The sequence below is a fragment of the Molothrus ater genome, unplaced genomic scaffold (assembly GCF_012460135.2).
Source record: "Molothrus ater isolate BHLD 08-10-18 breed brown headed cowbird unplaced genomic scaffold, BPBGC_Mater_1.1 matUn_MA620, whole genome shotgun sequence".
Taxonomy (NCBI): domain Eukaryota; kingdom Metazoa; phylum Chordata; class Aves; order Passeriformes; family Icteridae; genus Molothrus; species Molothrus ater.
In genome coordinates, this window is record NW_023416785.1 from 10447 (window position 1) to 26282 (window position 15836).

The following is a 15836-nucleotide window of genomic DNA, read 5'->3' on the forward strand; positions in this document are numbered from 1 at the left end:
AATAAAAAAACTAAAACAAAAAATTAAATAAAAATAAATTAAAAAATAAAAAAAAGCTTTAAAAATAGAAAAAGCAAAAAATAAAAATGAAATAAAAAATAAAATTAAAAAAATAAAATAAATGCTTTAAAAATAAAAAAAATTAAAACAAAAAATTAAATAAAAAATAAAATTAAAAAATAAAATAAAAAGCTTTAAAAATAGAAAAATCAAAAATAAAAATTACCAAAAAAGTAAAAAATAAAATAAATGCTTTAAAAATAAAAAAATCAAAACTAAAAATTAAATAAAAACTAAAAAAATAAAATAAATGCTTTAAAAATAGAGAAAGCAAAAATAAATATGAAATAAAAAATAAAATTTAAAATATAAAATAAATAGTTTATAAATAAAAAATGAAAACTAAAAAATAAAAAATAAATTTAAAGAAATAAATGCTTTAAAAAAATAAAACAAAAAAATTAAATTAAAAAAAATTTAAAATAAAATAAAAAGCTTTAAAAATAGATAAATCAAAAATAAAATTAAATAAAAAATAATAAAAAAAAGCTTTAAAAATCAAAAACTCAAAAGTAAAAATTAAGAAAAAAATAAAAATTAAAAAATTTAAAATATGCTTTAGAAATATAAAAATTAAAACTAAAAATTAAATTAAAAGGAAAATTTAAAAATAAAATAAATGCTTTAAAATAGAAAAATTAAAACTAAAAAAAGATTAAAAAAAGCTTTAAAAATCGGAAAATTAAAAAAATATGAAATAAAAATTAAATTTAAAAAATAGAATTAATTAAAAATAATTAAAAAACAAAATAAAATCCGTAAAGTGCTGTAAAGTACTGAAAAAGTTCCATAAAAGGTAGTGTCGTAAAGCGCGACTGTCAAAAAAACGCACATTTTAAGACAGTCGCGTTTTACGGCAGTTTTACGACAGTCGCGCTTTACGGCACCTTTTGCGACAGTCGCGCTTTACGGCACCTTTTGCGACAGTCGCGCTTTACGGCACCTTTTACGACAGTCGCGCTTTACGGTACCTTTTACGACAGTTTTACGACAGTCGCGCTTTACGGCACCTTTTGCGACAGTCGCGCTTTACGGCACCTTTTACGACAGTCGCGCTTTACGGCAGTTTTGCGACAGTCGCGCTTTACGGCACCTTTTACGACAGTCGCGCTTTACGGCACCTTTTGCGACAGTCGCGCTTTACGGCACCTTTTGCGACAGTCGCACTTTACGGCACCTTTTGCGACAGTCGCGCTTTACGGCACCTTTTACGACAGTTTTACGACAGTCGCGCTTTACGGCACCTTTTACGACAGTCGCGCTTTACGGCACCTTTTACGACAGTTTTACGACAGTCGCGCTTTACGGCACCTTTTGCGACAGTCGCGCTTTACGGCACCTTTTGCGACAGTCGCGCTTTACGGCAGTTTTGCGACAGTCGCGCTTTACGGCACCTTTTACGACAGTTTTACGACAGTCGCGCTTTACGGCACCTTTTACGACAGTCGCGCTTTACGGCACCTTTTGCGACAGTTTTACGACAGTCGCGCTTTACGGCAGTTTTGCGACAGTCGCGCTTTACGGCAGTTTTGCGACAGTCGCGCTTTACGGCACCTTTTGCGACAGTCGCGCTTCACGGCACCTTTTACGACAGTTTTACGACAGTCGCGCTTTACGGCACCTTTTGCGACAGTCGCGCTTTACGGCACCTTTTACGACAGTTTTACGACAGTCGCGCTTTACGGCACCTTTTGCGACAGTCGCGCTTTACGGCACCTTTTGCGACAGTCGCGCTTTACGGCACCTTTTACGGCAGTTTTGCGACAGTCGCGCTTTACGGCAGTTTTGCGACAGTCGCGCTTTACGGCACCTTTTACGACAGTTTTACGACAGTCGCGCTTTACGGCACCTTTTACGACAGTCGCGCTTTACGGCACCTTTTGCGACAGTCGCGCTTTACGGCACCTTTTGCGACAGTCGCGCTTTACGGCAGTTTTGCGACAGTCGCACTTTACGGCACCTTTTGCGACAGTCGCGCTTTACGGCACCCTTTGCGACAGTCGCGCTTTACGGCACCTTTTGCGACAGTCGCGCTTTAGGGCAGTTTTGCGACAGTCGCGCTTTACGGCACCTTTTACGACAGTTCTACGACAGTCGCGCTTTACGGCACCTTTTGCGACAGTCGCGCTTTACGGCAGTTTTGCGACAGTCGCACTTTACGGCACCTTTTGCGACAGTCGCGCTTTACGGCACCTTTTGCGACAGTCGCGCTTTACGGCACCTTTTACGACAGTTTTACGACAGTCGCGCTTTACGGCAGTTTTGCGACAGTCGCGCTTTACGGCACCTTTTACGACAGTTTTACGACAGTCGCGCTTTACGGCACCTTTTACGACAGTCGCGCTTTACGGCACCTTTTACGACAGTTTTACGACAGTCGCGCTTTACGGCACCTTTTACGACAGTCGCGCTTTACGGCACCTTTTACGACAGTTTTACGACAGTCGCGCTTTACGGCACCTTTTACGACAGTCGCGCTTTACGGCACCTTTTGCGACAGTCGCGCTTTACGGCAGTTTTGCGACAGTCGCGCTTTACGGCAGTTTTGCGACAGTCGCGCTTTACGGCACCTTTTACGACAGTTTTACGACAGTCGCGCTTTACGGCACCTTTTACGACAGTTTTACGACAGTCGCGCTTTACGGCACCTTTTGCGACAGTCGCGCTTTACGGCAGTTTTGCGACAGTCGCACTTTACGGCACCTTTTACGACAGTTTTACGACAGTCGCGCTTTACGGCACCTTCTACGACAGTCGCGCTTTACGGCACCTTTTACGACAGTTTTACGACAGTCGCGCTTTACGGCACCTTTTGCGACAGTCGCGCTTTACGGCACCTTTTGCGACAGTTTTACGACAGTCGCGCTTTACGGCACCTTTTACGACAGTCGCGCTTTACGGCACCTTTTACGACAGTTTTACGACAGTCGCGCTTTACGGCACCTTTTGCGACAGTCGCGCTTTACGGCACCTTTTACGACAGTTTTACGACAGTCGCGCTTTACGGCACCTTTTGCGACAGTCGCGCTTTACGGCACCTTTTACGACAGTTTTACGACAGTCGCGCTTTACGGCAGTTTTGCGACAGTCGCGCTTTACGGCACCTTTTACGACAGTTTTACGACAGTCGCGCTTTACGGCACCTTTTACGACAGTCGCGCTTTACGGCACCTTTTACGACAGTTTTACGACAGTCGCGCTTTACGGCACCTTTTGCGACAGTCGCGCTTTACGGCACCTTTTGCGACAGTCGCGCTTTACGGCATCTTTTACGACAGTTTTACGACAGTCGCGCTTTACGGCACCTTTTACGACAGTCGCGCTTTACGGCACCTTTTACGACAGTTTTACGACAGTCGCGCTTTACGGCACCTTTTACGACAGTCGCGCTTTACGGCACCTTTTACGACAGTTTTACGACAGTCGCGCTTTACGGCACCTTCTACGACAGTCGCGCTTTACGGCACCTTTTACGACAGTTTTACGACAGTCGCGCTTTACGGCACCTTTTGCGACAGTCGCGCTTTACGGCAGTTTTGCGACAGTCGCGCTTTACGGCACCTTTTGCGACAGTCGCGCTTTACGGCACCTTTTACGACAGTTTTACGACAGTCGCGCTTTACGGCACCTTTTACGACAGTTTTACGACAGTCGCGCTTTACGGCACCTTTTGCGACAGTCGCGCTTTACGGCACCTTTTGCGACAGTCGCGCTTTACGACAGTTTTACGACAGTCGCGCTTTACGGCACCTTTTACGATAGTCGCGCTTTACGGCACCTTTTGCGACAGTCGCGCTTTACGGCAGTTTTGCGTCAGTCGCGCTTTACGGCACCTTTTACGACAGTTTTACGACAGTCGCGCTTTACGGCACCTTTTATGACAGTTTTACGACAGTCGCGCTTTGCGGCACCTTTTACGACAGTCGCGCTTTACGGCAGTTTTGCGACAGTCGCGCTTTACGGCGCCTTTTGCGACAGTCGCGCTTTACGGCACCTTTTACGACAGTCGCGCTTTGCGGCACCTTTTACGACAGTCGCGCTTTACGGCAGTTTTACGACGTTTTATGGAAATTTTACGGCACTTTACAGCACTTTAGAGTTTTTATTTTGTCTTTCATGTATTTTTAATTAATTTTATTTTATTAATTTTGGGGTTTTTTTAATTTTTCTATTTTTAACGCTTTTTATTTTATTTTTTTAATTTTTTATTTGTTTTTTTTAATTTTCCTTTTTTTAAAGCTTTTATTTTATTTTTAAAATATTTTTAAATTTAATTTTTAAATTTAATTTTTCTGTTTTTAAAGCATTTATTTTTTTAATTTTGTTTTTTATTTAATTTTCATTTTTCTATTTTTAAGGCTTTGTATTTTTTTAATTTTATTTTTTATTTATTTTTATTTTTAAACCTTTTTATTTTTTAAGTTTTTTTTATTTTTTTTTTATTTTTAAAGCATTTATTTTATTTTTTAAATATTTATATTTATTTTTAATTTTTCTATTATTAAAGATTTTTATTTTTTAAATTCTTTTTAATTTTTTTAATTTTTCTCTTTTTAAAGTATTTTTTAGAATTTTTTTTATTTTTTTAAATTTTTTTATTTTTAAAGCTTTTTATTTTTTTAATTTTTATTTAATTTTTATATTTCATTTTTTATTTTTAAAGCATTTATTATATTTTTTAATTTTGCTTTTTATTGATGGTTTATTTTTCTATTTTAAAAGCATTTATTTGATTTGTAAATTTTTTTATTTAATTTTAAATTTTTCTATTTTTAAAGCCTTTTTAAAATTTTTTAAATTCGTTTTTATTTTTAATTTTTCTATTTTAAAAGCTTTTTATTTTATTAATTTTTTATTTAATTTTTATATTTAATTTTATTATTTTTAAAGCATTTATTATATTTTTTAATCTTGTTTTTTATTGAATGTTTATTTTTAATTTTTCTATTTTTAAAGCTTTTTATTTTTTTAATTTTATTTTTAATTTTTTTATTTTTAAGTTTTCTATTTTTAAAGCATTTATTTTTTTATTTTGTTTTTTATTTTTCTATTTTTAATTTTTGTATTATTAAAGCATTTATTTTTTAATTTTGTTTTTTTTCTAATTTTTATATTTATTTTTTCTATTTTTAAAGCATTTATTTTTTTGTTTTTATTTAATTTTTACTTTTTAAATTTTCTATTTTTAAAGTTTTTGAATTTTTAAATTTTATTTCTTATTTATTTTTATTCTTAATTTTTTTATTTTTAAAGCATTTATTTTTTAATTTTATTTTTTATTTAATTTTTATTTTTAATTTTTCTATTTTCAAAGCTTTTTTATTGTTTAATTTTATTTTTTATTTAATTTTTATTTTTAATTTTATATTTTGAAACCTTTTATTTTTTAATTTAATTTTTTATTTCTATTTTTAATTTTTCTATTTTTAAACCTTTTAATTTTATTAATTTTTAATTTAATTTTTATATTTAATTTTTATATTTTTAAAGCATTTATTATATTTTTTAAATTTTGTTTTGTATTAAATTTTTATTTTTAATTTTTCTATTTTTAAAGCATTTATTTTATTTATTTAATTTTATTTTTATTTAATTGTTATTTTTAATTTTTCTATTTTTAAAGCATTTTTTAAATTTTCTTTTTTATTTAATTTTTATTTTTCATTTTTCTCTTCTTAAAGCATTTTATTTTTTTAATTTTCTTTTTATTTTTTATTTCTAATTTTTCTATTTTTAAAGCATTTATTTTTTTAATTTTGTTTTTTTTTTAATTTTTCTATTTTTAAAGCTTTTTATTTTATTTTATTTGGTGCTGCCCAGACCAATTTAAGCTGGTAATTGTGGTGGTGTTTGAGGGTCTTGCATTACGGCAGTACATTTCATGGAACTTGTACGGCACTTTACAGCACTTTACAGTTTGGTTTTTTTTATTATTTATTTTTAATTAATTTTGTTGGGTTTTTTTTTTAATTTTTCTATTTTTAAAGCATTTTATTACATTTTATTTGGTGCTGCCCAAACCTGCTGTAGTGCATTTTTATACTTTGTAATACTTTGAAGTAATTTTTCCCAAATGGTTTATCCCAAACTGTACCCCCCTCCCTTTACCTGTGTTATCCCTCTCCCGGGATGAGATCATCCCCAAACCCCCACCCTGGCTCTCTGTCAATCACTCAGCCTCCCATCCCCCCCCATGCAGAAGTTTCGGTCCAAGTCCTCGAGTGATCAGCCAGAGGCTCGGGGTCAGCCCCCAAGCCTTGCCCCATACGCTGTCCTATATGTCTAGCCCCCAGCATCCATCCCTTAGGGTCACTTAATGGTTGGTAGGATGTTATCTACTTTCGGTTTCCACCTCCCTTAAAATGTAACCTTGGCACATCTCCCGGGGCTCTGGGCAGGAGCCCCCTGAGGTGCAGGAGCTCCTTTGGGGGTCCTAATAAAACTTTGGATTAACCCCTGCTAAGAGTCAGCACTTTATCTTCTACCGCTGTCTCTGGTGTCTCTTCTGCTGCAAAGGCGACCAGGCCAGGTGCCCTCAGTACCCTCGGGGCACAGAGTGTGTCTGCCCCCAGCCCAGGTGCCCTCAGTACCCTCGGGGCACAGAGTGTGTCTGCCCCCAGCCCAGGTGCCCTCGGGGCACAGAGAGTGTCTGCCCCCAGCCCAGGTGCCCTCAGTACCCTCGGGGCACAGAGAGTGTCTCCCGGCCAGCCCAGGTGCCCTCAGTACCCTCCGGGCACACACAGAGAGTGTCTCCCCCCAGCCCAGGTGCCCTCAGCACCCTCGGGGCACAGACAGTGTCTCCCCGCTGTTGGCCGTGTCGGGGCTGCCCCCCGGTGTCTGCCAACTCGGGACCGGCCGAGGGTTACTGAGAGGCTCGCACAAACCCGCTCGGCTGCTGATTGTGGTGGTGTTTGAGGGTCCTCCAGGACAAGGGAGGAGATGAGAATCTTGACTCCCCCTTTCAGAAGGCTGAAATATTATTTTATGATCTCTATTATATTAAAAGAAAATGAGATATTAGAACTACACTAAAAGAGCAAGGAGACATCAGAAAGCTGGAAAGGAATGAATAATAAAAACCTGGGACTGCTCACAGCCCCGACACCGCTGGACCATGATTGGTCATCAAGTAGAAACAATGCACAGGAGACCAACCCAAGATGACCCTGTTACTAAACCATCTCCAGCCCACACTCCACAGCCAGCAGATTGTTATTGGTTCCATTTCTGTTCTGAGGCTTCTCAGGAGAAAAAACCCAGCAAAAGGATTTTCATCAAACACATCAGTGCCAGGTGATGGCACAGGCAGCATCAGCTGGCAGAGGTCACTGTGTCATCCCTGCCAGCCCAGGTGTCACAGCAAGGAGGAGAGAGTTCACCCTGTGCTCACACTGCAATACAGAGCAATACAACACAACACACACATTAACACAAGATTATAACCTTTTTCTATTTTCATTACTTGTGGATTTATTGTTACAGGACACCCAAAACAACAAAAGCACACAAAAAACAGCATTCATCTACCATTAACACCCCCTTCAAACACAAACACACAAACTCACCATCCCTCTGATCACAACTGCTAAATTACACCCCAGCAATCATTGGTCCTCAGGAACGTAGTTCCCTGGAGCCTCCAAAAATTCCTCCTGCCTGAAGAAATACCCAGTCCCTGGAGGGTCTGTGCCCAAACTTTGGCGATGAACGTCGCCTCGCAGACCAACGGGGACCCAGGAAAAAAAACCCAGCCAGGGGGAAAAAAAAAAGAAAAAAAAAAAAACAGCCGGGGGAGGTGGGGGGGCTAAACCCGGCTGGGGATTTTTTACTCTAAATTTACAAATGAGTTGAAAAACCTGAAAAGCAAGTCACACACACAAGGTTAAATCCAGTCACAGCATGCGCTCACACACGCAGAGATGAGCAGACACTGACAGACAGACACGTGCTCTCACACACGCTCACGCACTCCTCCCATTTAAACATTCCCTGTGGCTCTTACTCGAGACGCTGAAGAACGCGCTTCCACGCTTCTTCTGGCTGCCGCTCCTCGACGTCAAATGGTAGATGATTCTGGGGAAATCGGCAGCCTCGGGGACCTGTGAGACGACAGGAAGCGGTCAACGAGTGGCTGACAGCTAGGACTTGTCCCCGCTCTGACCGATAAATTTTCTACCCTAAACCCCACTAAAGACAGATGAACAGTAAAGTTTTTATAACTCTGCTACTTAACTGTGACTACATGCCAGGGCAGGGCAGCTCTGACCATAAGTGGTACAACATGAGTACACACAATAAAAACAGACGCATACAGTGCAAGTGTGCATGGAGTGTAAGGCCATACAATATAAGCCAGCATAGGTACACACAATGTAAGTACATACAGTGTAAGCCAACATAGGTAAACGCAATGTAAGTACATACAGTATAAGTACATACAGTATAAACCAGCATAGGTAAAAACAATGTAAGTACATACAGTATAAGCCAGGACTTGAGATAGCTCTCTGGAAGATTAATTCTTGAGCCCTGTACCCTTTGAGAAGATGGAACCTATAGAACTCCTGCAGTCACGTGAGGAGGGTGTAAGACGCTCCCTCGGGAAGTCCAAGAGAATGGCATGGAAAAAAAGGCACTACCAAAGCCGGTAGTGAAAAGGAAGACGGATGAGAACATCTTGTCCCTTTGAGACATTCCTGTCTCAAAGAGTAAAAATGTAAAGATGCCGGAATAAGGGATATCCGGAAAGGAACATGAGTAGAATATGGCCTATGTGGCACGGAATAGTGCCGATAAAGCGTTGAGACGTAACAAAGGCCTGTGACACGTAAGACGATGGACACTGACTACATAACACGGACACGGACGACATAACACGGACGACATAACACGGACACGGACGACATGACACAGAGACGAGTGACAACTGCCTGGCACTGTCCCCGTAGGGACCCGAGATTCCTAGTGCAAGGTGAGCCAGAGGCTGATGATGCCAAAGGAAAGCAAGCCCTAGGAGGAGAGCACGTGATGATGAAACGGAACTCGTCAAAAGAAGTTAGTGCCGAAGCAGTTAAGAGGATGCTCGAGAGGGGCGGCGAGCCTAGAGAAGGAAGCGGACTGCCGGGTGACCGTGGCCATAGCTCCGGACATGAAGGCGAGCTCCTCGGGGGAAAGATCCGTGACGACGTCGAGTCAAGGGAGGCGGACGACGCAAAGTACGCGAAGATGTGGAGATGGGTCGGAACTGTCCTGCCCAGCAAAGGCTCTAGCAAGGCTGAGGGGAAACCCTCTCCCTTTACTTCCAGAGAGCCTGCCCCGCTACAGACCTCTCCGCTAAGCTGACATCTGATTGCCTCCTGTGATAGTAAAGGCTATTCCCCTTCTCCCAACCGCTGGCCCCGACACTTAGCTTTTGGAAGATGAGAGGACAAAATCCATCCTCGGTCAGACATGGACGTTGAAATGCTCTCCGTGTGTGCTTCGGTGCTGCCGTTTCCAAGCTTGGGCTACGAGCCGCCTCAGGGTACCTAAGACAAAACAGAAAACCTGACTATTGCCCTCAAAAACAGGAATCCCCGGGACTCCTCTGCACCACTGCCCCAGCTCACCTCAAATCTTGATTTGACTCCGGACGGTGCCCGGAAGATACCTGCAAAGAGAAAAGGGACACGCTTAGCATGCTGCTGTGTAACGCTCACCTAGGAGTCAGCCTGCCTAAACACCGACTCACCTGCCCTCCTCTGTTCCTTGGCATGCCTAGGGCAGCGACAGCACCTGCAAAGAAACAAATCGGAAAAGCATGCTGAGATACTGTGAAAACACAACCTCCCAAATCTGACAAGGATGCCACACCGATACCTTAAGCTGCACACACCTGGCATAGGCGCGCCCGGCCAGGAGAGATGGCAAGTGGACCACCTAAAATCAAAAAACAAGAGGAGATGCTTAGAGCTGCACCAAAACTGAGACCTCAGCAATAACAACTGCTTCTGTACGCTATTCAATGCTCACCTTGCCCACTCGGCCTTGACTGCTGCTCTCGGCCTTGACCTCCTAAAAAGAGAGACAACGAACAATGCTGTAACAGCCACCATTTATGCTTCCTCTGCAGAAACAAACATGGACTCACATGCTCAGGGCAATCCCCACACCCGGGATGGGGGGCTCTGCTATGGATTTTATCCTTCTGCATCTGAAAGAAAGTCAGGACAAAAGTCAAACTGTTGCAGGGTAACTTAATAGCTCCAGATATCTTGTGTCCAACTACACCCCACATTACAAACTTCAAGTCCCCGGGACTTCTCCTATGGCACCAGGCTATGCGGCAGGGCAGAGCAGCTCCGGCACAAAGGTGTGTGCAGACACCTGTGACACAGGACAGACAGGACGTGACAGACAACGGGGACACAACACGGACAGAAATCCCCTGGCAAAGAAAATGGCTGCGAGGACTGAGAGAATGCAAAAGGAGATGACCGAGGGGAGACCGATGGTGAGCTGATGAGGCTCAGAGAAACCTGGAGGAAGAAGATGCTAACCGAATGATTTATTCCAAAAACTGCAAAGATGGATGCCCGAGAATCCTACGGCCAGAAGCCTCTACCTGCCCTCACCTTCTCACAAGTCCTAGTCCGCCATAATGGATCCTGGCAGGACATAGCTGTCCATACAGCTCAGAACAAGACCTGAAAAGACATCTGACCGGATGCTTCTAAAGGGACAAGATAGTCTGATGCCTGTCTGAGCTCCTGAGGCAAAAGTTCTATGGCATTGGTGCCAGGCCGAGGAATGCAGAGATCACAGATGCTAACAATGATGCCAGGGTTTCTGACAGGCCCCTCCAAGGCCTAAGATAAAAGACATGACATATCCAAACACACATAATACACAAAAGACAAGTGACACGATACACACCGGGACTGCTCTGCCCTGCTCACCTCAGCACTGTGATCAAAAGTCTGGCTTTGCTTTTATGGGGCCTAAGGGTGTGCACTTCATGGACACCCCCATGTCCAAAGGAGACTCAAAAATCCCTCACGGTGGGTCCCTACCCTGTGCCCCGCTTTCATCCCCTCTGTGGGTTGTAGCCCTCTTCTTATCTCTCGCACTGCTGGGGGTGCAGATCCATATCAGGTGCAAAAGAAGGCAGCCTCAACATCTGGGAAGTTCCTGCTGGCACTGTTGTTCAACAACTCCCTGTTGTTTCTCAGTCAGCTACGTGAAAGAAATCCAAATATCAATGCATGATCTCTGCAGCACACTGGCCAAAACCCAACAATTCTGCGACTCACCGTTCTCCTAAGAATGCCCAGCTCCTGGGGCCGCACCCTTCGGCCGCGCTCCGAGGCTGATGCCATTGTCACGGGGTAAGCCTGGGGTAAAAGGTGACGAGGTCATGTGGCATTGCTGAAACCTGAGCGGACCCTCGCTCCTCCTCCCTGCTTCCCCTACTCACCGCAACTCCTTGGCAGGTGCCCAAGGCCACCTGGATGGCACCTTTAAAGAGAAAAGTTCTGGGCTTCATCACCAGGTCCTGTAACGCGTCCACAGGGCTCGCACGTGCAGGGAACCCGGTGCATCGGCCAGCTGGTGACACGCGCTCGGCAGGCTCCGAGTGGAATGCCTAAAGCACAAAAAAGAGAATGGAAGCTTAGAGCAGCACCAGAAACTGAGACTGGAGCAATAACAGCTACTTCCCTCCACTGCTCACCTTGACTGCTGGTATCCAGATTTACTTCCTAAAAAGAAAGACAAAGAACAGAGCTGTAACAGTCACCACATACACTTCTGCTGCAGAGACAAATGGTGCTTCACCTGCTTGGGGGAAACCCCTCACCCGGGATGGGGCCTTCTGGCACACATTTAATCCATCTGAATCTGAAAAAAATGTCAGGACAAGAGTCAAGCTTTTGCAGGATAACTTAAGAGCTCCAGATATCTTGTGTCCATCTACAAATCCCACCTAGAGTCCAACTACACCCCACATTACAAACTTCAAGTCCCTGGGACTTCTCCTATGGCACCAGGCTATGCGGCAGGGCAGAGCAGCTCCGGCACAAATGTGTGTGCAGACACCCGTGACACGGGACAGACAGGACGTGACAAACAACGAGGACACAACATGGACAGAAATCTCCTGGCAAGGAAAATGGCTGCGAGGACTGAGAGAATGCAAAAGGAGATGACCGAGGGGAGACCGATGGTGAGCTGATGAGGCTCAGAGAAACCTGGAGGAAGAAGATGCTAACCGAATGATTTATTCCAAAAACTGCAAAGATGGATGCCCAAGAATCCTACGGCCAGAAGCCTCTACCTGCCCTCACCTTCTCACAAGTCCTAGTCCGCCATAACGGATCCTGGTGGGGCAGAGCTGTCCATACAGCTCAGAACAAGACCTGAAGAGACATCTGACCGGATGCTTCTAAAGAGACAAGAGAGTCTGATGCCTGTCTGAGCTCCTGAGTCCAAAGTTCCATGGCTTGGCTGCCAGGCCGAGGAATGCAGAGATCGCAGATGCTAACAATGATGCCAGGGTTTCTGACAGGCCCCTCCAAGGCCTAGGATAAAAGACATGACATATCCAAACACACATAATACACAAAAGACAAGTGACACGATACACACCGGGACTGCTCTGCCCTGCGCACCTCAGCACTGTGATCAAAAGTCCGGCTTTGCTTTTATGGGGCCTAAGGGTGTGCACTTCATGGACACCCCCATGTCCAAAGGAGACTCAAAAATCCCTCTCAGTAATTCCCAAACCAGCACCCTGCTTGCATCCCCTCTGTAGGTCATGGCCCTCTACTTATCTCTCGCACTCCTGGGGATGCCGGTCTCGGGTGCGAAGAAAGGCCACCTCGTCAGCCAGGAAGGTCCTGCTGGCACTGGGCTGGTGTCTCTCAGACAGCTGTATTAAAGAAAATCAAACATCAGTGCCCAATCTTGGCAGCCCCTCAGCCAAAACCCACAAGTCTGCTATTCACAGTGCTCCTAAGAACGCTCAGCCGCTAGGGCCGCACGCTTCGGGCACGCTCGGAGACCGAGGCCGTCGTCACAGGGGGTGCCTGGGTTAAGAGGAGATGAGGTGATTTGGCATGGCTGAAACCTGAGGGGACCCTCGCTCCTCCTCCCTACTTCCCCGACTCACCGCAACTCCTTGGCAGGTGCCCAAGGCCACCTGGATGGCACCTTTAAATAGAAGAGTTCAGGGCTTCATCACCAGGTCCTGTAACGCGTCCACAGGGCTCACACGTGCAGGGAACCCGGTGCATTGGCCGGCTGGTGACGGGCGCTCGGCAGGCTCCGAGTGGATTGCCTAAAGCACAAAAAAGAGAATGGAAGCTTAGAGCAGCACCAGAAACTGAGACTGGAGCAATAACAGCTACTTCTCTCCACTGCTCACCTTGACTGCTGGTATCCAGATTTACTTCCTAAAAAGAAAGACAAAGAACAGAGCTGTAACAGAGTCACCACATACACTTCTGCTGCAGAGACAAATGGTGCCTCACCTGCTTGGGGGAAACCACTCACCCGGGATGGGGGCCTCTGGCACACATTTAATCCATCTGAATCTGAAAAAAATGTCAGGACAAGAGTCAAGCTGTTGCAGGATAACTTAAGAGCTCCAGATATCTTGTGTCCATCTACAAATCCTACCTAGAGTCCAACTACACCCCACATTACAAACTTCAAGTCCCTGGGGCTTCTCCTGTTGCACCGGGCTATGCGGCAGGGCAGAGCAGCTCCGGCACAAATGTGTGTGCAGACACCCGTGACACGGGACAGACGGGACGTGACAGACAACGGGGACACAACACTGACAGAAATCTCTGGGCAAGAAGGATGACTGCAAGGACTGAGAAGATGCCAAATGAGATGACCGAGGAGAGACTGATGGTGAGCTGATGAGGCTCAGAGAAACCTGGAGGAAGAAGATGCTAACCGAATGATTTATTCCAAGAATTGCAAAGATGGATGCCCGAGAATCCTACGGCCAGAAGCCTCTACCTGCCCTCACGTTCTTTCAAGTCCTAGTCCGCCATAATGGATCCTGGCGGGACATAGCTGTCCATACAGCTCAGAACAAGACCTGAAAAGACATCTGACCGGATGCTTCTAAAGAGACAAGAGAGGCTGATGCCTGTCTGAGCTCCTGAGGCAAAAGCTCTATGGCCTGGCTGCCAGGCCAAGGAACGCAGAGATCACAGATGCTAACAATGATGCCAGGGTTTCTGACAGGCCCCTCCAAGACCTAAGGTAAAGGACATGACATATCCAAACAACACATAATACACAAAAGACAAGTGACACGATACACACCGGGACTGATCTGCGCTGCTCACCTCAGCACTGTGATCCAAAGCCAGGCTTTGCTTTTATGGGGCCTAAGGGGCTGCTTCATGGACAGCCCCATCTCCAAAGGAGACTCAAAAACCCCTCCCAGTAATTCCCAAACCAGCCCCCTGCTTTCATCCCCTCTGTGGGTCGTGGCCCTCTACTTATCTCTCGCACTCCTGGGGATGCCGGTCTTGGGTGCGAAGAAAGGCCACCTCGTCAGCCGGGAAGGTCCTGCTGGCACCGGGCTGGTGTCTCTCAGACAGCTGTATTAAAGAAAATCAAACATCAGTGCCCAATCTTGGCAGCCCCTCAGCCAAAACCCCACAAGTCTGCTACTCACAGTGCGCCTAAGAACACTCAGCTGCTGGGGTCGCACGTGTCGGGCACGCTCGGAGACCGAGTCCGTCGTCACAGGGGGTGCCTGGGCAAAGAGGAGATGAGGTGATTTGGCATGGCTGAAACCTGAGGGGACCCTCGCTCCTCCTCCCTACTTCCCCGACTCACCGCAGCTCCTCGGCGGTTCCTGACCCGGAACTCAGGGCTGGCGAAAGCGGCAAACCCGGTCCATCGGCCGCAGGGGATGGGAGCTTGGCGTGCTCCGAGCGGATGGCCTAAGGCACAAAAACGAGAATGGAGACTGAGACGTGCCCCAGGAATTGAGAGCTCAGCAACAAGAAATGCTACTGATCACCTTGCTCTCCTGAACTTGACTGCTGGGATCCAGACTTACTTCCTAAAAATAAAGACAAAAAAAAAAAGCTGTAACAGGGCCACACTTGACACTCACCCTGCAGAAACAAATGGTGACTGACCTGCTTGTGGGAACCCCGTCACCCAGGATGGGGGGCTCTGCCACGGGTGCAATGCATCTGCACCTGAAAGAAAGTCAGAACATATGTCAAACACCTGCAGGATAACTCAAAACCTGCAAACACCTTAGGTCAATCTAGGAATGGCATCTAGAGTCCAACTACACCCCACATTACAAATTTCAACTTCCTGGGACTTGTCCTATTGCACCAGGCTATGCAGCAGGGCAGAGCAGCTCCGGCACAAATACGTGCACACACCCATGACACGGGACAGACAGGACGTGACAGACAGAGACACAACACGGACAGAAATCTCTAGGCAAGAAGGATGACTGCAAGGAGCACAAGGACAGAAAATTAGATGACTGAGGTAAGATGGATGGCGAGCTGACGAGGCTCAGAGAAACCTGGAGGAAGAAGATGCTAAACTGAATGATTTAGTCCAAGAGCTGCAAAGATGGATGCCCGAGAATCCTACGGCCAGAAGCCTCTACCTGCCCTCACCTTCTCACAAGTCCTAGTCCGCCATAATGGATCCTGGCGGGGCAGAGCTGTCCATACAGCTCAGAACAAGACCTGAAGAGACATCTGACCGGATGCTTCTAAAGAGACAAGAGAGGCTGATGC

At 44.8% G+C, this 15836-nt stretch overlaps 1 long non-coding RNA gene across 1 annotated transcript; it reads right to left on the minus strand.

Moving 5' to 3' along the window:
* Positions 1-13338: 13338 nt before the first annotated feature.
* LOC129047135 (uncharacterized) lies at positions 13339-14011 on the minus strand. The gene is made up of 3 exons (XR_008509130.1): positions 13591-14011; positions 13463-13490; positions 13339-13375 (listed from the first exon to the last, which is right to left on the minus strand). It is a non-coding gene; the product is annotated as an uncharacterized LOC129047135 (long non-coding RNA).
* Between the last annotated feature and the right edge of the window lie 1825 nt (positions 14012-15836).